The sequence below is a fragment of the Vipera ursinii genome, assembly GCF_947247035.1.
Source record: "Vipera ursinii genome assembly, chromosome: 1".
Lineage (NCBI taxonomy): Eukaryota > Metazoa > Chordata > Lepidosauria > Squamata > Viperidae > Vipera > Vipera ursinii.
The window spans coordinates 2746350-2770307 of NC_139512.1; the positions used below are offsets into that span (position 1 = coordinate 2746350).

Sequence of the window (23958 nt, forward strand, 5' to 3'; positions counted from 1 at the left end):
CCTTCTTCAAGCAGTGGTACAGGAAGAAGTCTGCATCCTTCAAGAAAAACATGATTTTCATGCAGGACAATGCTCCATCACACGCGTCCAAGTACTCCACAGCGTGGCTGGCAAGAAAGGGTATAAAAGAAGGAAATCTAATGACATGGCCTCCTTGTTCACCTGATCTGAACCCCATTGAGAACCTGTGGTCCATCATCAAATGTGAGATTTACAAGGAGGGAAAACAGTACACCTCTCTGAACAGTGTCTGGGAGGCTGTGGTTGCTGCTGCACGCAATGTTGATGGTGAACAGATCAAAACACTGACAGAATCCATGGATGGCAGGCTTTTGAGTGTCCTTGCAAAGAAAGGTGGCTATATTGGTCACTGATTTGTTTTTGTTATGTTTTTGAATGTCAGAAATGTATATTTGTGAATGTTGAGATGTTATATTGGTTTCACTGGTAAAAATAAATAATTGAAATGGGTATATATTTGTTTTTTGTTAAGTTGCCTAATAATTATGCACAGTAATAGTCACCTGCACACACAGATATCCCCCTAAAATAGCTATAACTAAAAACAAACTAAAAACTACTTCCAAAAATATTCAGCTTTGATATTAATGAGTTTTTTGGGTTCATTGAGAACATGGTTGTTGTTCAATAATAAAATTAATCCTCAAAAATACAACTTGCCTAATAATTCTGCACTCCCTGTATGCCCACAGATGGGATAAAGGGGTATGCCTTTAGCATACATTAATACTAGAGTGAAAGAGTTATTTCAGCTGGTTGAAAGAAATGTGAGTTGGTTAACAAAATTTGTTTTATCAGCTGATAATATGCACACTACTAACGAGCTCTGGTGGTGCAGTGGTTAGAATGCTGTATTGCAGGCTAACTGTGCCGACTGCCAGGAGTTCGATCCTGACCAGCTCAAGGTTGATGCAGCTTTCCATCCTTCCGGAGTCAATAAAATCAGGACTCGGTTGGGGGCAATATGCTGGCATGTGTAAACCACTCAGAGAGTGCTGTAAAACACTGTGAAGCAGTAGATAAGTCTAAGTGTTATTCCTATTGCTAATGGAAGTAGTTGAAGATTCCTGGCAATGTTGAGCGCACAATGTTCTTGAACTCTGGATGGGGCATTCATGCACTACCTCGGAAGAGATGCTTATACTTTCTAAAAACAATCCAATTAGCCTTTTTTTTAACAGTTGCTCAGTGATTGAGGATGCCTTCTGGACTCTGTTCCAATGCACCCTTATTTCACAGGACCAAACCCCATGGAACATCATCAGAATTAAAACGAATGAGGCTTCTTTCTCATGGTTGTAGCTGCCCTCTTAACTCTTTGACATCCCCCAAGATGTCTCTGATGAGATATACTTGAGTATAATGCCCGGGTTTTTTTCTTTTCTTCTGAAGAGAAAGGCAGCATACAAAAATCTAATAATGTAATTTAAATTAATGTCGTCTGAAAAGATGAAAATGTCTCCTTTCAGTGACTGGAGGAGAGTTCAATATCAACTATGTTAGTATTTCTAAGCCAGCAAGGACAATGTTTTTCTGCAAATCAACGGAGTAAATTTTATTTTCAAATATTGACACAATCAGATTGGAAAAGCTCCAAGAAGTCTTAATTAAATTCATCAACTGAAATCTGAGCAAATATGAAGGAATCCATATTTTGGTTCAAGAGCATTATAGCTGAGGATTTTGTAAACTCTTTCCTCAGGGTAGGATTTAAAGCAAAAGTCTATGTTTGTTTGTTTTTTAAATGGAATTTACTGTTTTCCAAAGTAAGTCCTTGCAATACAAGTAGTCCTCAATTTATGACCAGTCACTTAGTGATCATTCAAAGTTACGACGGAACCTCCCCAAAGGACTTATGACCCAGCTTCAAAGTTCTGATATTGCCCCCTCCCCCCAAGTCACACTGACTACATTTTGTATGCTTGCCAACCGGCCCACATTTACACCTGTTTGCAGGATCCTGTGGTCACAATGTATGTTTGTGCTGGAAACCAATGTTTACTTTTAGTTTCCAGCAAAAAACAACCCATATCAAAAAATGGCTTCGCTTAACGACCATGGCATTCATTTAACGACTGCCACCAAAAAGGTCATAAAAATGGGTCCAGTCACACAGTGACCCTCTCTAGGACTATCGCGAGTTATGAACTTACCAATAAAGGAAAATATTAGTGGCTCCAGATTAAAATGAGGGGTCCTTGGTGCTCTCTGAGCCTGGTTTGTTTTCTTGCAGACGTTTCATTACCCAAACTAGGTAACATTATCAGTGCTAGTCAGACTAGCACTATTATCTAGACCAGCATTGGTGATGTTACCTGGTTTGTGTAATGAAATACCTGCGAGACAACAACCAAGTTCAGGGCTGGTCTACATAATATCATCAGTGCTAGTCAGATGATGTTACCTAGTTTGGGTAATGAAACATCTGCAAGAAAACAGACAGACTCAGAGAGCACCAAGGACCTCTCACTTATTACCATAATTGCCAAGCTCAACTACAGTTGTAACTCGAGGATGACCCATATAAGTGGCTAAGGTGCTGGACCAAGAGCAAAGAGACCCAGATTCAAGGGTCCAGAAGCCAGCTTGGGTGAGCTTGAGACTCTAGAAAGAGTACAGAGAAGAGCAACAAAGATGATTGGGGGACTGGAGGCTAAAACATATAGGGAACGCTTGCTGGAATTGGGTATGTGTAGTTTAACGAAGAGAAGGGTGAGAGGTGACATGATAGCAGTGTTCCAATATCTCAGGGGCTGCCACAAAGAAGAGGGAGTCAAGCTATTCTCCAAAGCACCTGAAAGCAGGACAAGAAGCAACGGATGGAAACTAGTCAAGGAGAGAAGCAACCTAGAACTAAGGAGAAACTTCCTGACAGTTAGAACAATTAACCAGTAGAACAACCTGCCTCCAGAAGTGGTGAATGCTCCAACACTGGAAGTTTTTAAGAAGAGACTGGACAGCCATTTGTATGAAATGGTATAGGGTTTCTTGCCTGAGCAGGGGGTTGGACTAGATGACCTCCAGGGTCCCTTCCAACATCATCATCATCATCATCATCATCATTTTTTTCTGGTGGAGAAACAAAACCATTCAGGGCAAATACTAGTAAGATAACTGCATCTTCTTCAACTGTTGGTCTTGCTAACTCATAATTATAGGAATTATAGTCCAACACACCAAGTCTGAAGAAGTGCAGGTCTGGGAGAAGCTGCTTTATAGCTTGCTTCAATATTCTTCCCCTACTAATTTTATGAATAGAGATTTGTCATTTTCCCCATTGGTACAGCATATTCCAGTAGTGGTGAACCTGTGGCACGGGTGCCAGAGGCGGCACTCAGAGCCCTCTCTGTGGGCACCCCCGCCATGCCCTGGAGGTGGCAACTGTCCCTCTTCAACCAGCCGCCTGCTAACTCGCCGAGGTCCCACGTGGCTGAATGCACCCCAGCATGCCTGGTTTCCCTCCCCCCATTCCGTCCCTCCTGGCCTCGCATGCTCTCCTTTACCCAGGCACGACCCACTGCATCGCCTCCTCAGCTGTTGGCCGACCATCCATCTCGGAGGCGGCTTCTTTGAACTGCTGGCGACGGGCTGCGGAGCCCCAGTGTGTGCCTGTCGAGGGGCCAGCAGGCTGTGCCTATTGACGGACACCGTCGGCCCCCATGCGCTCGCTGGCCTCTGTGTGCAGGAGCCAATGGTGTCAGGCAGCAGCTGCCCCACCCCTTGCCTTGCCCCATGGCAATGGCACCCCCACTCTGCCTCACCTCACCCCTCAGGACAAGCCTCCTGCCTACCACCCCACCTGCCAGAGACCCCCTGGATCTTCTCCATCCCTGTCCACCCCCCAAAGGGGTCCCTCCCCACGAGCAACATTAAGGTGACCACACCCACCTTGGCCACACCCACCCAATCTTCTATGACCACCACAGCCACACCCACCCAGTGGGCCACGCCCACCTGGCACCCAGCGATAAATAAGTGGGTTTTGGGTTGCAGTTTGGAGACTCGGTCTCTAAAAGGTTCGCCACCACTGGCATATTCAATTAAAATGCGTATATTTAAAAGGAGCGGTGGGGTTAGGGTTAAGCTATGCTTTGCAAATGGGGGCATCAGTTCCAACTTGGAGTGAAACCTTTTTTGTTCCTATACACAAACCTAGCAAAAATAACCCAGGATTGCTGTGAGGATAAAACACGGTGGGTAGGGTGTGAGACTGTTGTAAGGGTGGGGGGGGGAGAGGAAAGGCAAGAGAACAAATAATAAAATAAACCATATTGGCAAATCTGCCTTGAAGATCAAGAAATCCAGCCAGTGCTGGTATTACACAATTTTCTGTTTGAAGTCTGAATAGCAGCTTGGTCTCTTCAGACCTGTTTTTGGAAGACAAAATGATGGGGTGGGGGAAATCACTCACCCTGGGACTCCTGGAGGTTGATAAGCTACTGACGTTGCAATTTATGGCTCTGTAATTGTGCTGTTTTTAAAAGCACTGCTCCGATTTTAATTCTGCTCTCTTTCGCAATTCTTTCCTTCAACTGGTAGGTACCTTGTAAATAAAGAGCAACATAAATGTGATAAGATGGATCACCTAGCTGTTGTGTAAGGGTGGAAAATCCCAGCTTTCCTCTCTGAACTGCTCTTCCTCCGAAGGAGGAGAACTTTGGGGTCACCTTCAGGGGGGGCAAATGTGGGTGACCCTCTCCAAACAGACTCTCCCCACCTTAGCCCGACCCATTCTGCTTCCCTTTGAACTCTTGAAGGAGGGAACTTAATCCCAAGTCCAAATCACACCAGGGTGAAGGCCGCTACCAAATTATTGGCAACTCTGGAAGACTGACAGTTCTTACCTTGTCAAGTCTTCCCCAATTTCTTCCTATTGTGAAATAGCATTTTTCCTCTTCCCCATCCTCTCTTTTCTCTTTTTTTCCCAGTATTTTGTCATAGAATGCTCCTTTTTTAGAGAGTGCCTCATTTAGTGGCCATTCGCAGTTAGAATCACGATGGAAAAAATAAATTTACACCTAGTCCTTGCATTTATGATCTTTTAGTACTGTAAAGCAAAGGAATACCGAAGTAAAATCAAAAGGACACTTGAAGTTTCATTTAGTGACCACTTTATTTAATGACCATGTTTTTGGTCCCAACTGTGGTCCCTAAATGAAGATTGCCTCCAGTTTCTTGGATAGGTTTTGGTCAACTTCATTACTCTACAATATGAAAAGCGCTATTACATTTTTTTTGGTTACACAATTTTCCCAACATTATTATGCTCCCTAATTACTCACACTTTCCAAATCATAAAAATCCACTTCTGAATACATATACACAAACACATACACATCATTTCTTGCTCAAAGTAAGTAAGGGCAAGAGATCTAGCCGATCCGAATCCGACCGATTGCAGTTAAGAACCTTTATAAGGTCTTATCTTGCGGCGATAAGGACGGCGAAGTCTAACTACTTTGCCGCCCTTGTCGCATCCGCAGATAATCGCCCGGCCGCCCTGTTTAGGGTGACTCGCTCCCTCCTTAACCAGGAGGTGAGAGAGGATCCCTTGCAGGGACGAGCCGAGGAGTTTAGTCATCATCTGGCGGACAAAATCGCTCGGATCCGGACCGGCCTGGACTCTGACTGGGCAGAGTCTGATGTGGAGGAATCAGGCGGTCTTGAGCATGTTATCTGGACTGAGTTCGACCCTGTTTCCCCTGATGATGTGGACAGGATCATGGGGAGACTGAGCTCCACCACCTGTTTGTTGGATCCGTGCCCCTCCTGGCTAGCTTATGCGGCTCGGGAGGGAACACGAGGCTGGTTCCATGCAGTAATAACTGCTTCTTTGAAGGAGGGTGTCTTCCCTGCCGCCCTGAAGGAGGCGGTGGTGAGACCCCTCCTCAAGAAGCCTGCTTTGGACCCGGCTGTTTTAAACAACTATCGTCCAGTCTCCAACCTTCGCTTTCTGGCGAAGGTTGTTGAGAGTGTGGTGGCGCATCAGCTCCCTCTGTTCCTGGAGGAAACTGATTATCTGGACCCGTACCAATTGGGCTTCAGGCCCGGACACAGCACGGAGACGGCATTGGTCGCACTGGTGAATGATCTCTGGAGGGCTAGGGACAGGGGTTGCTCCTCTGTCCTGGTCCTATTAGATCTCTCAGCAGCTTTTGATACCATCGACCATGGTATCCTGCTGCGGCGTCTCAGGGGGTTGGGAGTGGGAGGCACCGTTCTACGGTGGTTCTCCTCCTACCTCCGGGGCCGCTCGCAGTCGGTGTTGACAGGAGGGCAGAGATCCGCCCCGAGGTCTCTCATTTGTGGAGTTCCTCAGGGGTCGGTTCTCTCACCTCTCCTGTTCAACATCTACATGAAGCCGCTGGGCGAGATCATTCGTGGTTTTGGGGTGGGGTATCACCAGTATGCTGATGATACCCAACTTTTTCTTTCCACCCTGAACCAACCCAGTGATGCCCTCTCCGTGATGTCCCGGTGCCTGGAGGCGGTTCAGGTCTGGATGGGGAGAAACAGGCTTCGTCTCAATCCCGCCAAGACCGAGTGGCTATGCATATCGGCGTCTCGGGTTAACCATGTTATTCCATCTCTAATGATGGGGGGTGAGGTGTTACCCCCCGTTGATAGGGCTCGCAACTTGGGCGTCCTCCTGGATTCACGGCTCAATTTTGAAGATCACATAGGAGCCGTGACCAGGGGGGCTTTTGCACAGGTTCGCCTGGTGCGCCAGTTGCATCCCTATCTGGACTGAGACGCCCTACGCACAGTCACTCATGCGCTTGTGACCTCCCGTTTGGACTACTGTAACGCTCTCTACATGGGGCTGCCCTTGAAGACCACTCGGAGGCTTCAACTGGTGCAGAATGCGGCCGCGCGAGTTGTAATGGGGGTTTCCCGATACTCCCATGTAACACCTCTACTCCGCGAGCTGCATTGGCTTCCGGGTGAAATTCAAGGTGCTGGTTATCACCTATAAAGCCCTACATGGCCTGGGTCCGGGATATTTGAGGGAACACCTGCTGCCGGCATCAAACGCCCTTCGCCCAGTGCGCTCCCACAGGGAGGGTCTGCTCAGGGTTCCGCCGGTGAGAGATTGCCGGCGGGTGACACCCAGGGATAGGGCCTTCTCAGTGGGAGCGCCTGCCCTCTGGAACCAGCTGTCGGTGGAGCTGAGGACTGCCCCCGACCTCCGATCATTCCGCCGGGGCCTGAAGACCTGGCTCTTTCAGCTCTCGGGCCCAGACTGAGGAGGAATTTTTAATTTGGGGTTCTTTTTAACTGACTACAGGGTTAATTTAATATTTTTTTTAATTTGTTCTTAATTTTTGTATTTTGGATTTTTAATTCCCTGTAAACCGCCCTGAGTCCTCAGGGAATAGGGCGGTATATAAATATAACTAAATAAAATAAATAAATAAATATAGATCTGGATAATTTTATTGAAATATTTTCATGTTTTAAAAAAAGAAGGCAATGCCATTTTATTTCCCATTAAATAAAATGGATTCATGGAAGTTTACCCTTCTCGTGGTAGAAACATTTTGCAAGAAAAAGACAGATATCAGTATCACTGGTTAAAGATGTCCAAATGTCAAGTCTCCTGCTTGAGCAGGGGGTTGGACTAGAAGACCTCCAAGGTCCCTTTGATTGAAAAATTGGTTGATTGACTGGAAGAATATACACAGCTAGTCCTTGGCTCAGGACTGTTAATTGAGCCTGGCAATTTATAATTGTAAAGCATGAGTGCTGCAAAGCAGGTCAAGTGACTGCCCTAATTTTTACAACCTTTTTTTATGGCAATCCTAAAGCAAATGCAATGGTCATAAAGCAAACACCAGAGTTGTTAAGTGAACAGATGGTTACTAAGCTAACCCATTGTTTGCTATGGGTTGGTTTTTTGCTGGAAACCGGAAATAAATACGGGCTCCTAGCAAAAGCATTGTGAATTGTGGCCGGATGACTGGGGCACTGCAGAGGGCCCTAAATGTGATCTGACTGTCAACTGTGCAAAATGCAATTATATGATTGTGTGTGTCTTCAAAACTGAATCCCAAGGGGCTTTTGGGGGGAGGGGGGGTCCATCACTTTGAACAGTTGATAAGCAACCAGTTGCAAGTTGAGAACCTGTGTGTGTGTGTGTTTGTGTGTGTGTGTGTGTGTGTGTGTGTGTGTGTCCCCTTTGGAGATGCTGTTAGCAGTTCAAAAATAAATTAATACATCTGACCAGCTTTAACCCACGTCTGTCTTTTTCTTGCAACATTTTTGAAGAAATTGAGAAAAATCACCCAACAAGCTTTCAAAATGAAATCCCACTATGGATTTGTTCTCTTTATTTCCTTTAGGCATATACAGTGATGCAATGCAAAAAAAAAAGAAAAAAAAGCTCCAAACCTGGCTCTCTTCCAGTTTGCTCTAGCTGGGGAAAAAAATGCAACTGACCCTTGATTGAAACATGAAATCATGTGCATACGTAGCAAACAAAAATAAACAGAGCACCAGGGTTCACCCTATGAACCGATCAGGAAACTATTTAAACCAGAAAAGAAAGAAAGAAAGAATTTCGTCACACTCTGCAGGATTAATTTGAGGCATTAATATCACCATAAAAGGTGCCGATGGCCACTAAACTGGAGATTTGAAAGCTCATTGGGTTATTAATGTGAAAGGCAGCTCTATCAAAAGTTTCTTGATTTGAAAAGTTTGGGAAGACCATATTTCCAAATCCTAGCTGTAGTGTAGAGGAATAACAGATAGTCTGTCGGAATGACTCCTGTTTGCGAGCAACTGTTATTTATTTACATCCCACCTTCATTATTTTTTATAAAATAACTCAGGGAAGCAGACAAACAGTAAATTACAGCACCAATAGTTAAACACATAAGAAATTGCTCTAGCTGAAAAATGAATGGAGCAATAAACAGCTGTGAAAAAAACCTAATGTGAAGGATATGTTTATTATTATCCATTACAACAACGTTTACACATATGCAGTTATTTATATATCTATATTGATTTCCAGAATGCCCGTTTCTGAATTAACATAGGTGCTTTGCATAATTAAATCCAGAACAGTAAAAGAGAAACAGATGATATGCATCCAGAAAGATCAAATAGAGCAGCACAAAATCATACCAAAAACATCATGTTGAGACTCTAGAAAGAGTACAGAGAACAGCAACAAAGATGATTAGGGGGCTGGAGGCAAAAACTTACAAGGAACGGTTGGTGGAATTGGGTATAGACAAGGGGGGACATGATAGCAGTGTTCCAGTATCTCAGGGGCTGCCGCAAAGAAGAGGGAGTCAAGCTATTCTCCAAAGTGCCTGAAAGCAGGACAAGAAGCAATGGATGGAAACTAGTCAAGGAGAGAAGCAACCTAGAACTAAGGAGAAACTTCCTGGCAGTTAGAACAATTAACCAGTGGAACAACCTGCCTCCAGAAGCTGTGAATGCTCCAACACTGGAAGTTTTTAAGAAGTGACTGGAAAGCCATTTGTCTGAAATGGTAGGGTTTCTTGCCTGAGCAGGGGGTTGGACTAGATGACCTCCAAGGTCCCTTCCAACATCATCATTATTATTATTATTATTATTATTATTATAGAACTAAGGAGAAATTTCCTGACAGTTAGAACAATTAACCAGTGGAACAGCCTGCCTCCAGAAGCTGTGAATGCTCCAACACTGGAAGTTTTTAAGAAGAGACTGGACAGCCATTTGTCTGAAATGGCATAGGGTTTCCTGCCTGAGCAGGTGGTTATACTACTAAGGTAAAGGTAAAGGTTCCCCCGCACACATGTGTGCTAGTCGTTTCCAACTCTAGGAGCCAGTGCTCATCTCCGTTTCAAAGCCGAAGAGCCAGCGCTTGTCCGAGGATGTCTCCATGGTCACGTGGCCGGCATGATTAGACGCCAAAGGCGCACGGAACGCTGTTACCTTCCCACCGCAGTGGTCCCTATTTTTCTACTTGCATTTTTATGTGCTTTTGAACTGCTAGGTTGGCAGAAGCTGGGACGAGTAACAGGCGCTCACTCTGTTACGTGACACTCGGGATTCGACCTGCCAAACTGCCGACCTTCTGATCAACAAGCTCAGATGACCTCAAAGCTCCTTTCCAACTTTATTATTATTAGTACTCACTTAGGAAAATAGTCAGGTTTTCAATTCCTTAATGGAACATTGTTATTGAACATAATATATTGACTTTTTCTATAGGAATATCACTTTTTATAGATGTTCGAAATGTTTACATTTGTGCTTAAGATGACATACATAACAAAAAAAATCACCATTTTTATTTATTTTAGGGGGGGGAATTGATCAATATATCTGATTAGAGACTAAACTAGCATCCACATTAGCATTCTTTTGGCATTAGGCAAAGATACTTTCCCCAAGCCTTTAAATCACATTTTAATGGTACTTTTTTTTTTTTTTGCCGGCTCCTAAGATGGCGGACGCGCTGGGGAGAGCTCCGTAGCCCCCAACAGTAAGGCGTCCCCCCAGGAGCCCCCCAGGGATGTCAATGAACCCCTGGGGTGGGGCCAGAATTTCGGGCAATTGAGCTGGGCAATTATGCCGCCCGCTGCCTCCCGAAACAGCTGCAGGGGTGCCGGGACATTCCCGCCCCGCCGCCTGGGCCGTTGGCAACCGTTATAAACGGGGCCAGCACCTCTGCCCTGCCTCTACCGCTTGTCAAACTGCCGGGCAACGGCGGCGCCTCCGCGGATCAGCTGTGCGGCGGAGGCCCCGGCGGCAAGGATGGCAGCGGCTGCGGCGACGACTTTCAAGCCCCCAGGCTGGTCGTTGATCCAGGGAGCCTGGCAACGGCGGTGGCGGCGGGGCGTCTCCAGGCCCGCCCCTGGCCATCCAGGAGGGGCCGGAGGCTCTGCTCTGCCCCGGCCCCCTGACCGGCTCCCGGGTGACGGCGGCGTCTCCGGGCTATCAGCGGAGACGCCGCGGACCAGCTGGACCAGCTGGGTGGCGGAGGCGGAGGCATCTTTGGCGGCGCCGGAGGTGAGAGACCCGCCCCTGGACCACGACAGCCATCGCAGCCATCCAGGAGGGGCCGGAGGCTCTGCTCTGCCCCGGCCCCCTGACCGGCTCCCGGGGACGGCGGCGTCTCCGGGCTATCGACGGAGACGCCGCGGACCAGCTGGACCAGCTGGGTGGCGGAGGCGGCGTCATCTTCGGCGGCGTCGGCGGCGAGAGGCCCGCCCCTGGACCACGACAGCCCTGGACCACGACAGCCCTGGACCACGACAGCCGTCGCAGCCATCCAGGAGGGGCCGGAGGCTCTGCTCTGCCCCTGACCGGCTCCCGGGTGGCGGCGGCATCTTCGGCGGTGAGAGCCCAGCGAGCCCTGGTCTCCTCCGATGCCGATCACCGGGCAAGGGCGGCATCTCCGCAGATCAGCTGTGCGGCGGAGGCGCCGGCAACGAAACCAACAGCAGCAGCAGCGGGCAGCGGCGGCGTCTCCGAGGATCAGAGGAGGCGCCGCGGATCAGCTGGGCGGTGGAAGAGGCGGCAGCGAAGACGACGGCGGCCGGGACTGCTTCTCCAGGCCTAGTCGTTCGCCACCCAGGGGCCTTGACAGCGGCGGTAGCACTGACGGCGTGGCATCTCCGGCCCACCCCCTGTACCGCTACGGCCGTTGCAACAATCCTGAGCGGGGCCGGAGCTGCTGTTTTTGCCTCGGCTGCCTAATCTGCTCCCGGATAGCGGCGGCGTCTCCGAGTAATCAAGGAGACGCCGCAGACCAGCTTTACAACGAGGCGAGGCATCTGCGGCCTACACCCCGAGCCACCTCCTCGAGACACCTTGATCGGAGACGGCAACAGCAGGGGCATGACACCAGGGACTCCCATGCCACGCTCCGGTCGGTCCCCAACCAATAGGGGCCATGGAGCTGCGGCCGGGAACAACGCCCAGAGGATCAGGGAGGGAACTGTTTGGGCGGCTGAACCACCAGAGCTGACGCCAATTAATGGATCCCTCAATCCTGCCTTCTGCCCACTCTCAACCATCCTTGCCCATTCTCTCCCCACAGGACATAACGGGCCTGGGTGCTAGCCACGGTGGCAGAGTGGCTGGGCCTTACACCTGCAACCCCATAGAGGTGAGAGCTCTATGGGGTATGCTTCACCCAGAGTACGTTCTGGACCACCTCCGGAAGCAGAGACACAACCCATCATGAGAGGATGAGGAGTGGCCTGCTTCTGGGGGTTCGCCCGGCCAAGTGGCAGTGGCAGGGCGACGATCCAGAAACGCACCTACCCGACTCGACCCTCCTGCAAATTCACCATCCAGGGGACAGCCTTCCCGGAACCACCTGTGACTATGCTCGTTCAATACTCTAGCACAGTACTGCACGCCCTCAGGGGTTCCCCACTCTCCTGGGTGCGACCCGCCTGCATCACACCCAATCTTGATGACGGGCCCAACCACTGGGCCTCTGAGAGATGGCCGGGCAGGGTCAGGGGCCTCCAGCATAAGCCCAACAAGAGGCCCCTGATTAAGTTCTTAGTTAAGTTTTTTGTGGGGTTAGGGAGGGGGGAGGGAGAAGACTATGGTTGCTCGGGAAAGGCACGCCTTCCAGCCACCATAACGCATGCCAGGCCCACGGCCGTTCGCGACGGCGTACAACGAGGACCAGTCGCCGATAACACCCAGTGGCGTACTGACAAACGTCCCATCCCTAGGATGGTGGGGAATGGCAGAAGGTGCACAGACAGAGGGCCGTATCGTCACCGGGAGTGTCATCTCCGCTCTGTACAAGCGGTGAGACGCTCCGACCCTCTGTTCTCCCCCGGAGGACCCGGGAGCAAAGGTGCGCACCCTCCCATGCTAAGGCTGGTCTACCTGAATGCAAGGTCCGTAGCTAACAAAGCTCACCTCATTCGTGACCTAGTGGAGAGTGAGCATGCGGACCTGGCCTGCATCACGGAAACCTGGCTGGGCCCAGAGGGGGGTGTTCCTCTGGTTGACCTCTGCCCGCCAGGTTTCCAGGTACTGCACCAGCCCCGGGCTCATGGGAGGGGCGGGGGAGTGGCAGTTATCATCAGGGAATCCCTTAGCCCGCGAGAGACCACCGTCCCTCAGATGGTCGGGTGTGAGTCTCTCCTACTGAGATACGGTCCAGGGGCGCAGTTGGGCCTGCTGCTGGCGTACCTACCACCTAATCGTGCAGCGGCGGCCCTACCCGAGCTACTCGATGTCCTCTCAGGGTTGGTGGTTGAATTCCCAAGACTCATGGTCTTGGGCGACTTTAATCTACCGTCCCTGGGAGGATCGTCCGAACTGGCTCGGGAGTTCATGGCTTCCATGGCGGCCATGGACCTGTTGCAAATAATTTCTGGGCCGACTCATGAGAGAGGCCACAAAACAGACTTGGTGTTCTTGTCTGGACGGTGGCGTGATGATATCGGTGGGGGTGCCACAACTGTTACGCCCCTGTCATGGACCGACCACCACCTCCTGCGGCTAGACTTCCCCCTTGCCACCCCCCACCGTGGGTGCACGGTGCCAGTCAGATGGTACCGCCCTAGGCGCCTAATGGACCCTGATAAGTTCCAGGCAGCGCTTAGGGACACGCATGCACCCCCTGCCCACAGCTCGGCGGATGCCTTAGTGGAAGCCTGGGAAAAGGCAGCCACGGAGGCTCTGGACCGAGTTGTACCCTTGCGGCCTCTGACCCGGCGCAGATCCCAGCGAGCCCCATGGTTCACCGAGGAGCTCCGGGAGATGAAGCGTCGGAGACGGGGCCTAGAGAGCCGTTGGAGATCCAGTCGATCCGAATCCGACCGATTGCGACTAAGAATCCTCACCAGGTCTTATCTCGCTGCGATAAGGGTGGCAAAATCCAACTACTTTTCCACCCTCATCGTGTCCGCAGATAATCGCCCGGCTGCCTTGTTCAGGGTGACTCGCTCCCTACTAAACTAAGAGGTGAGGGAGGAACCCTTGCAGGGTCGAGCCGAGGAATTTGGTCAATATCTGCTGGATAAAATTGCTCGGATTCGAACTGGCCTGGACTCCAACTGGGCTGAGATGGAAGAACAAGACATGGACAGTCTTGTCGACGTCATCTGGGAAGAATTTGATCCTGTAACTCCTAAGGAAGTGGACAGGATTATGAGAAGGTTGAGCTCCTCCACATGCTTACTGGACCCGTGCCCTTCCTGGCTGGCCTATGCAGCTCGAGAGGGGACTCGAGGCTGGTTCCTAGTGGTCATCTCTGCTTCTCTGAGTGAGGGTCACTTCCCCACCGCCTTGAAGGAGGCGGTGGTGAGACCTCTCCTCAAGAAGCCCACCTTGGACCCATCCTCTTTGAATAACTTTCGTCCAGTCTCCAATCTTCGCTTCCTTGCGAAGGTTGTTGAGAGCGTGGTGGCGCACCAACTTCCTCAGATCCTGGATGAAGCGGTTTATCTAGACCCGTACCAATCGGGTTTCAGGCCGGGCTACAGCACGGAGACGGCATTGGTCGCTCTGATGAATGATCTCTGGAGAGCCCGGGACAGGGGCCATTCCTCTGTCCTAGTCTTATTAGACCTCTCGGCGGCTTTCGATACCATCGACCATGGTATCTTGCTGCGACGCCTCAGGGGACTGGGAGTGGGAGGCACGGTTCTGCGTTGGTTCTCCTCCTTTCTCCAGGGTCGCTCGCAGTCGGTGCTGACAGGGGGACAGAGGTCGACCCCGAGGCCTCTCGCTTGCGGAGTCCCTCAGGGGTCGGTCCTCTCGCCTCTCCTGTTCAACATCTACATGAAACCGCTGGGTGAGATCATTCGCAGTTTTGGAGTAGGGTACCATCAGTATGCTGATGACACCCAGCTTTTTATCTCAACTCCAAACAATATCAGTGATGCCCTAGACGTGATGTCCCGCTGCCTGAAAGCGGTCCGGGAATGGATGGGGAGAAACAGGCTTCAACTGAACCCGGACAAGACTGAATGGCTGTACGTACCGGCAAGCCAGGATATTCAGAACGTCCCACTGCTTAACATTGGGGACAAGTTACTTCCCCCTGTTGATAGGGCCCGCAACCTGGGTGTCCTCCTAGACTCGCAGCTCTCCCTGGAAGACCACATAGGAGCTGTGACCAAGGGGGCCTTCTCCCGGGTTCGACTAGTTCGCCAACTACGGCCTTATCTGGACCTGGATTCCTTACGTACAGTCACCCATGCCCTTGTGACCTCTCGCCTAGACTATTGTAACACTCTCTACATGGGGCTGCCCTTGAGATCCACTCGGAAGCTTCAACTGGTGCAAAGTGCGGCGGCACGGACACTCTTGGGAGCCTCCCGATACTCCCATATCACACCTCTCCTCCGTGCACTGCACTGGCTTCCGGTTGCCTTCCGTGTGAAGTTCAAGGTGCTAACAATGACATACAAAGCCCTACATGGCATGGGTCCGGACTACCTTCGGGAGCACCTTCTGCCAATGTCAGCACCCCACCGTCCTGTGCGCTCCCACAGAGAGGGCCTCCTCAGGGTGCCACCGCTCAAGGAATGTCGGCTGGTGGCCCCCAGGGGGAGGGCATTCTCAGTGGGTGCGCCAGCCCTCTGGAACAGCTTACCAACCGAAATCCGGATGGCCCCTGACCTCCATACCTTCCGTCGCGACTTAAAAACTTTCCTGTTCCAGCAGTCCGGCCTGGCATGATAGCATTAATTGGGGTCCCAGTTTGTTTTCATTAGTGTTTCTTATTATTTTATTGTTCAATCTGTATACATTCCTTCCTCTGTACACCGCCCCGAGTCCCTCGGGAGAAGGGCGGTTTATAAAAACTAATAAATAAATAAATAAATAAATAAATATATTAATATTTGCAGGTCTTTTCAGGTCTATAAAGCAAAGGAAAGCTGAAGTAAGCACAGCCATGATTTCACACAACCACCACATTGCTTAACAACCAAGTTGTTGGTCCCAATTGTAGTTGCTAAATGAAGACTACCTATATTTTGAGTCTTTACGTGATTTTATTGGACATGTCCTAACTGAAATTGTGTTTTTAGTAAACTTGGCTGGCTTAAAACCTAAATAAAATTGGGCCATGTCCCTTTGTTAGCAGATGCTGAACACTTCAACTGCCATCCCTAAAGATAGGAATCAACCACAGGCATCACAATCAGAACAATGTGACAAGAAGACAAACTTTTCCACTCCTCAAGGGTAGGGGTCTTCAAACTTGGCCCTTTTATGTCTTGTGGACTTCAACTCCCAGAATTCCTCTGGCAGGCCCGCTGGCTGAGGAATTCTGGGAGTTGAAGTCCACAAGTCATAAAAGGGCCAACTCCTGGTCAAGGGCTTGGCTGACTCTTTCCAACCATTCGGACGCCAACTAGGATGAAAATAGCCCTCTCAAAGCTGGCTGAACCAGGAATGGTAAGTCATAAAGAGAAGCAAGAAATCGTGCATGGATCCATTCTTTCTGTTCCTTTTGCCTGACTAGATGGGCCGAGTTCTATTTTCTCCAGCCAGATTTTGTAGAGATTAGGAACAGGGTAGCAGCCATGCGAGTTCTTTAAAGCATCTACTTGTTCCCGTTTCTTTATACACTTTTACATATTTAAATGGTATTTAAAACTATTTGTGTGTTTTAAATCTCTTATTTAATGTCTAACTACTTTGCCACCCTCATCGCGTCCGCAGATAATCGCCCGGCCGCCCTGTTTAGGGTGACTCGCTCCATCCTGAATCAGGAGGTGAGGGGGGAGCCCTTGCAGGGTCGTGCCGAGGAGTTTAGCCAGCATCTGTCGGACAAAATCGCTCGGATCCGGACCGGTTTGGACTCCGACTGGGCAGAGTCTGACGGTGAGAACATGGGTGGTCTTGTCGATGTCATCTGGGAGGAGTTTGATCTTGTGACTCCGGAAGAAGTGGACAGGATTATGGGGAGGCTGAGCTCCACCATGTGTTTATTGGACCCGGGCCCTCCTGGCTGGTATATTCGGCTCGGGAGGGGACACGAGGCTGGCTCCAGGCAGTGATAACTGCTTCTTTGAGTGAGGGTAGTTTTCCCTCCGCCTTGAAGGAGGCGGTGGTGAGACCCCTCCTCAAGAAGCCTGCCCTGGACCCAGCTGTGTTAAACAACTATCGTCCGGTCTCCAACCTTCGCTTTCTTGCGAAGGTTGTTGTGAGCGTGGTGGCGCAGCAGCTCCCTTTGTTCCTGGAGGAAGCTGATTGTCTAGACCCGTACCAATCGGGCTTCAGGCCCGGACACAGCACGGAGACGGCATTGGTCGCGCTGGTGAATGATCTCTGGCGGGCTCGGGACAGGGGCTGCTCCTCTGTCCTAGTCCTATTAGACCTCTCAGCAGCTTTTGATACCATCGACCATGGTATCTTACTGCGGCGTCTTTGGGGGTTGGGAGTGGTGTCTTACGGTGGTTCTCCTCCTACCTCCTGGGACGTTCGCAGTCGGTGTTGGCAGGGCAGAGGTCGGCCTCGAGGCCTCTCATTTGTGGAGTCCCTCAGGGGTTGGTCCTCTCGCCTCTCCTGTTCAACATCTACATGAAGCCGCTGGGTGAGATCATTTGTGGTTTGGGGTTGGGTACCATCAATATGCGGATGATACCCAGCTTTTTATTTCTACCCCAAACCACCCCAGTGATGCCCTCGATGTGATGTCCCGTTGCCTGGAGGCGGTTCGGGTCTGGATGGGGAGGAACAGGCTTCAGCTCAACCCTGACAAGACTGAGTGGCTGTGTGTGCCGGCATCTCGGGAAATTCAGTTTGTTCCATCGTTGACTATGGGGGGTGGGATATTACCCCCCGTAGATAGGGCTCGCAACTTGGGTGTCCTCCTAGACTCACAGCTCTCTTTGGAAGATCATATAGGAGCTGTGACTAGGGGGGCCTTCGCCCAGGTTCGCCTGGTGCGCCAGTTGCGGCCTTATCTGGACTGGGATGCCTTGCGCAGTCACTCATGCACTCGTGACCTCCCGTTTGGACTACTGCAACGCTCTCTACATGGGGCTACCCTTGAGGACCACTCGGAGGCTCCAGCTGGTGCAGAATGCGGCCGCGTGAGTGGTGGTGGGGGTTTCCCGATACTCCCATATAACACCTCTACTCCGCGAGCTGCATTGGCTTACGGTTGTCCTCCGGGTGAGATTCAAGGTGCTGGTGATGGCCTATAAAGCCCTAAATGGCATGGGTCCGGGTTACTTACGGGAGCATCTGCTGCCGGCATCAACTTCCCTTCGTCCAATGCGCTCCCACAGAGAGGGCCTCCTTAGGGTGCCGTCGGTCAGAGTGTCGACTGGCAGCCCCCCAGGTTGAGGGCGTTCTCTGTGGGCGCGCCAGACCTTTGGAACTGTTTACCGGTGGAGCTCCGGACGGCTCCCGACCTTCGCTCCTTCTGATGTGACCTAAAAACATATTTATTTGATCAAGCCGGCCTGGTCTGATGGGTTTAGGGATATTTTAACACTATTGTATTAACTTATTGAATTGGGCTGTAGTATTTAATATTTTTTAACTTTTATATATTGTATTTTATTGTATTGCCCTGTACACCGCCCTGAGTCCTTCGGGAGAAGGGCGGTATAAAAATTAAATTATTATTATTATTATTATTATTATTAATAATAATAATAATAATAATAATAATAATAATAATAATAATAATAATAATAATAATATACGGGTATACGCTTTTAAATACCCCACGTTCTCTGCAGAATCTCCTTTGCACGTTCAATAATCTTGCCCAGCGTGTTTGATCCCCTTATCACCTTCAGTCAGCCATGTTGGCTGAGGACGATGGTCCTGCGATCCTGCACTTTTTCGGAGGGCATCCGAGGAAAACTCGCATGGTCATGACAAGGATCGGGGTAGGGGTGGGGGAAATGAAAGCCCTCAAAACGCGCGGCTATCACCCGCGAGGCGGATGCTGCTTAGAGAAGGAGCTCTTCCTTCCAGGCACATGGGCTTTCGGCCTCTCGACTGCTTCCATCTTTCCCCCCCATCGCCAACCACCAACGTGTCTGTTGTAATTACGTTAATGGCATCGGCAGGGCTCTGGCGGAGAGAAAGGGAGGGGGAGGGGGGAGGAGGAGGAGGAGGAGGAGGCTCTACTAACTCAAGAGAGCCAACTCGAGCGACAGCCCAGAAAAGAAGCGGAACTGACTTTAGCAAGACTTTCGCCCTAGGGAGCGTCTCCAAAGAGCCAAACCCGAGCCCTTCAATTAACGGGCCTTTCCGACTCCACCCCGCTTTCTGTCGCGGAACTATTAAAGGCGCTAGAGCTGTGCGAGGAAGAAAAAAAAAAGGATCGGGCGGGAGTTTGTAACGTTCTCCTCTGAACTTTAATTCGCAGCCGAGATAGCCCTTTCTAGGAACTGGCTTGCTGACTACTATTTGCCCAGTGGTGTTTGTTTTTTTTTCCTTCCCCCCCCCCCCCAGCTCGAGAAGAAACATACCAGCTGTTAATACAACCCTAACCCACACGAATCGGGGTCGAAGAATTTGAAAGAGGCGGAAGTGACCGTCTGCGGCCATCCGAGAGGAGAGGGTGTGTGTGGGGGGCAGCGGGTGGGAAAAGAGAAAGTCCACGAGTTTTTCTAATCCTTGGTTGCGAAGGGGAGGAAGAGAAAAAAACGGTTCAGCTAGCAATATAGGGTGAGCTGCGGGTTCGGGACAGCGTTCCGACGAAACTATCCTCAGCATGCTGGCTGGGGGGGATTCTGGAAATCGAAGTTTACCTAGCTCAGGGGTAGGCAACCTCGGCTCTTTTATGACTCATGGACTTCAAGTCCCAGAATTCCTGAGCCAGCTTGGCTGGCTCAGGAATTCTGGGAGTTGAAGTCCATGAGTCATAAAAGGGCCGAGGTTGCCTACCCCTGACCTAGCTTCAGCTTTGAAAAACCCTGGTCTAAGTGATAAAGTGCAAACCTAGAACTCGGTGCGGCTGGACTTAAAATTCGGATGAGTTTAAAAATAAGCCTTCGTTTCTGAGCCCGTGGCTTCTAGCAACACAATGGGCGACGGAGTCGTGTGGGTCCCAGCAAGCCAAACAACCTGAGCTTCCATACTGTAAGGGGGGGCTATTCGTCAGAAAGTAATTGAGCTGCTGCATTGTTGTTGTTGTTAGTTGCGAAGTCGTGTCTGACCCATCGCGACCCCATGGACAATGTTCCTCCAGGCCTTCCTGTCCTCTACCATCTTCTGGAGTCCATTTAGGCTCACGCCTACTGCTTCAGTGACTCCATCCAGCCACCTCATTCTCTGTCGTCCTCTTCTTCTCTTGCCCTCAATCTTTCCCAGCATTAGGCTCTTCTCCAGTGAGTCCTTCCTTCTCATTAGGTGGCCAAAGGATTTGAGTTTTAGCTTCAGGATCTGGCCTTCTAAAGAGCAGTCAGGGTTGATCTCCTCTAGGACTGACCGGTTTGATCGCCTTGCAGTCCAAGGGACTCGCAGGAGTCTTCTCCAGCACCATAGTTCAAAGGCCTTAATTCTTTGGTGCTCAGCCTTTCTTATGGTCCAGCTTTCACTGCCATACATTGCAACTGGGAAGACCATAGCCTTGACTATACGCACTTTTGTTGACAGGGTGATGTCTCTGCTTTTTAGTGTGCTGTCTAGATTTGCCATGGCTTTCCTCCCAAGGAGCAAGCGTCTTTTAATTTCTTGGCTACAGTCCCCATCTGCAGTGATCTTGGAGCCTAGGAAAATAAAATCTGTCACTACCTCCATTTCTTCCCCATCTATTTGCCAGGAATCGAGAGGGCCTGATGCCATGATCTTGGTTTTCTTAATGTTTAGTTTCAACCCAAGTTTTGCACTCTCCTTCTTCACCTACATAGGGTCTGCAAAAATGACGGCTGACGCTGGAGGGCAGCAAAGGGCTACAATTGTCTGCGTCTTTTTTTGGCTACCACCTGGTGGGTGTCTGGGGTTTCGCAGTGCAGAGTTGGCGGCCCCACCCTTTCTGCTGCTTGGTGCGTGTTGTTGTTTTTTTTAACCAATTCCCTAACGCTAACTTATAATTTAAAGCTGTACTTTTAAGTCCCTAAATGGCAGACTCGAGGAATTCCTAGCAGCCCTAAACAGCAAAAGAGCAGTAGTAAGCATCTTTCCTTTGCAGCCTGGATTTGCCCGGCAGACTAGGCTGGGTTGAGTCACTTATGGTTCAGCGTGTTGTGGGAACCCAGCCATTGTCTGACGGGGGAGGGGGGGAACCCGCGGCCATCCGGGGAAGGTTTAATATGCTTGATTTGCATTCTTATGTGAATACTATAAATGGGGTTTTGTTAGCCTGGATTTAGAGGGTTAGGATTAGTGCCGAGAGTACCGCGGGACTTTATTTATTTTTATTTATTTTATTTTATTATATTTGTATACTGCCCTTCAGTCCCTTTAAAGCAGGGGGTCTTCAAACTTGGCCCTTTTATGATTTGTGGACTTCAACTCCCAGAATTCCTCAGCCAGGCAAGCTGGCTGAGGAATTCTGGGAATTGAAGTCCACAAGTCATAAAAGGGCCAAGTTTGAAGACCCCCCCTGCTTTAAAGGGACTGAAACGTGCAGATACAGGTGGCGTGTCTCTTGCGGCCGTTTAGCTTCTCGCACACGTTTCCTCCGCCAAGAGGAATTGAACGACGCTCCCTTAGCAGGGCAAGGCCCCAACCCTCTCTTATGGCTGGGTCCTGATTCAGAGGTTAGGAATTTGCATCTGATTGCTATTTTGTCATCCTATGATTTGTCTATCCAGCTCTGTGCACGCCTTAGGCATCGAGGGAGGAGGAGGAGGAGGAGGAGAAGGCCATGCAATCGCTTGTAAAGGGAAACTTACTAATCCAAGCCAGATAAGGGAGGCGGAATTAAAAGCGACGCAATTAAAAAAAGGAAGGAAGAAAAAGGGGGAGGGAGGACGCCAGCCAGAAAGAAAAAGAAGAAGAAGAAGAAGAAGAAGAAAAAAAAAAGGCAGGAAAGAAAGATCTGTCTGGAAGATCAAGGGGAAGCATCGCGCGTGGAAAGCTGAGCGGCCCAGCTGGATCAGAGGACTGGATTCCGGGGGGAATAAAAGGAACCAGCCAGAAGGAAAAATGAGGCTCCCCTCGCATGTCTGTTTGCAAGGTAAAAATAGCCCCCGCGATAGGAATCCGCTCTTCTCTAATGTTTTTGGGGTTGTTTTTTTTAAAAAAAAATAATAATAATGGACAAACGGCTCAGGATTCTCCAAGCTGGGGGGGGGGAATAATATAGGTGTGTGTTTGTGCGCCTTAGTGTTTATTTTGAAATTCGAGCGAATGGGAAACAAAATTGTTGGCGTTTTAGAAGAGATCTCCAGCTTTCCCCTCCCTTCCCAAAGAAGGGAATGGAGGGGTGGTTTTTTTTGGGGGGGAGGGGGGAGTAGAGCGATATAAAAAATGGCTAAATAAAGTTAATATGTAATGTGCTTTACGGGTTGAGCGAGCCCTCCGCGTCGCTGCTTTTCTTTTAACTGCCCTTGGCTTCTAACTTTACTTGAAAAAGAGTGAGAGAACCATGGTTATATTTGAAATCGAGTTGTGGGAGGAGGCGGCGGCGGAGCAGGCAGGGTCGGCTCTCCTTCGTGTATTTTTCCCCCTCCTGGGTGCAACTGCGTCCCTCGCTGTCCCTTTCCTGAGCAAGCTGGCGGTTCCACTCCTGGATTAATTTTGCAATTTAGTTTTAAGCCGAGGGTGGTTGTTGTTGTTTTTTTAAAGGACAACTGTAATGTAACTAAAAGTAATCCATTTGGCTCGCTTCAGCCCCCCCCCCCCCACAATTAACATTTGTATGGATCGCTTAGCGACCTTTCCCCCCACTGTTTTTCTGTTGGGATTCTTCTAGACAACGTAGGTTGATTTACATTACGGGAGTCTCGAACGAGCACTTTTTTTAAAAAAAAAAGTCTGCTTTAATGGATCTCGTTGAAAAGGCTGCGTTCTACACCTATATTAATTTAATATACAAGCTGTTGTGACCCAGAATATTTCGTTCTCTGGAACTGCCTTTTATCTTGTACCCTTTTTAACCTTCCGAATTTTAACCTAGAAATAATCTTTTTAAAGAGAGCATGCCATTAAACAGCGTGTTTATTCAGAAATGGCTCTCGCTTGTCTGCTGGGCCTAACTGCCCTAGTAAGTGCGATTGTCAGCGTTGTTTTAAGACGGCATTTTTTAGTCCTTAACTCGGCAACAAAGAGGATTTTTCTGTATTCACGTTTGAGCCACCTTCTATGCTTGCCCCCCCCCTTTATTTAATGGCCACAATGGATCACAGTATTTAATAAAAAGGTCGTATCATAGTATGAGTGTCTTTTTAGACATTTGTTCAGTTCACCTTCAAGCCCCTTTCTATAATATCTGTTCAGAAGGACTCAAGGTCAAAGTGGTGAGTGGACTAACTCTGAAAGCCTGCACACTAGGGTGTGCAACAAGAGTGAACCGAGAGATCTGATTGTGTTGACTTTGGAGGCACCAACTGGATCAATATATCATGCAGAGGTGCAGTGCATATTTTTTGCCTACCTATCAGGCTTGCCTGTGGATTTAGCCTGTGTGTGAAGGGATAGTTTTGGAAATATTACATTTAAAGGAGCTTTGCTATACAGTAATTTTTGTCTGCATCCTGTGGCTATATTTCTCTTGGCTGCTGAGCTGTCTCTGTGATTTGACTTTGCAGGAATTACTAGTTTGATCTCTTTCAAAAAAAAAAAGCTGAAAAACACGATTGAGGACTTGGATTTTCCTTCGCAATTCTGGCTTTTACAAGTTTCTCTATCAGAGTGAGAGGTAATTTAGGGTGTTTCAGGGCCCTCTCTGGAATTTAGATCACCTGAATCTTTTGCAAACTAGCAAAAATCCTGAAGCATGCAAGTTTGTGTCGCTTCTGCTGCTTGTGATCACTGAGGCCTGGCTTCTTGGATAGACAATGGTTTTGCCCCTGCCAGGACAGCTTTAGG

The 23958-nt window shown here is 49.4% G+C and overlaps 2 protein-coding genes across 6 annotated transcripts in view; one reads left to right on the top strand and one right to left on the bottom strand.

Moving 5' to 3' along the window:
• The window catches only part of LOC310632727 (uncharacterized protein), a 474991-nt gene that overhangs the window by 411806 nt on the left and 39227 nt on the right, over window positions 1-23958 (bottom strand). The gene's annotated exons all lie outside the window — the stretch shown is intronic.
• ARID3A (AT-rich interaction domain 3A) overlaps window positions 19934-23958 on the top strand; it is an 82911-nt gene continuing 78886 nt past the window's right edge. For 2 of the 5 annotated variants that reach the window (XR_014490868.1, XM_083349762.1), the window contains exon 1: window positions 21491-22105. The gene's annotated coding sequence lies outside the window, so the exon portion shown is untranslated. Of the gene's footprint in view, window positions 20065-21051; window positions 21095-21476; window positions 22106-23958 lie in introns of those variants that run through there. The other 3 variants (XM_083349763.1, XM_083349764.1, XM_083349765.1) reach the window with 3 other exon arrangements.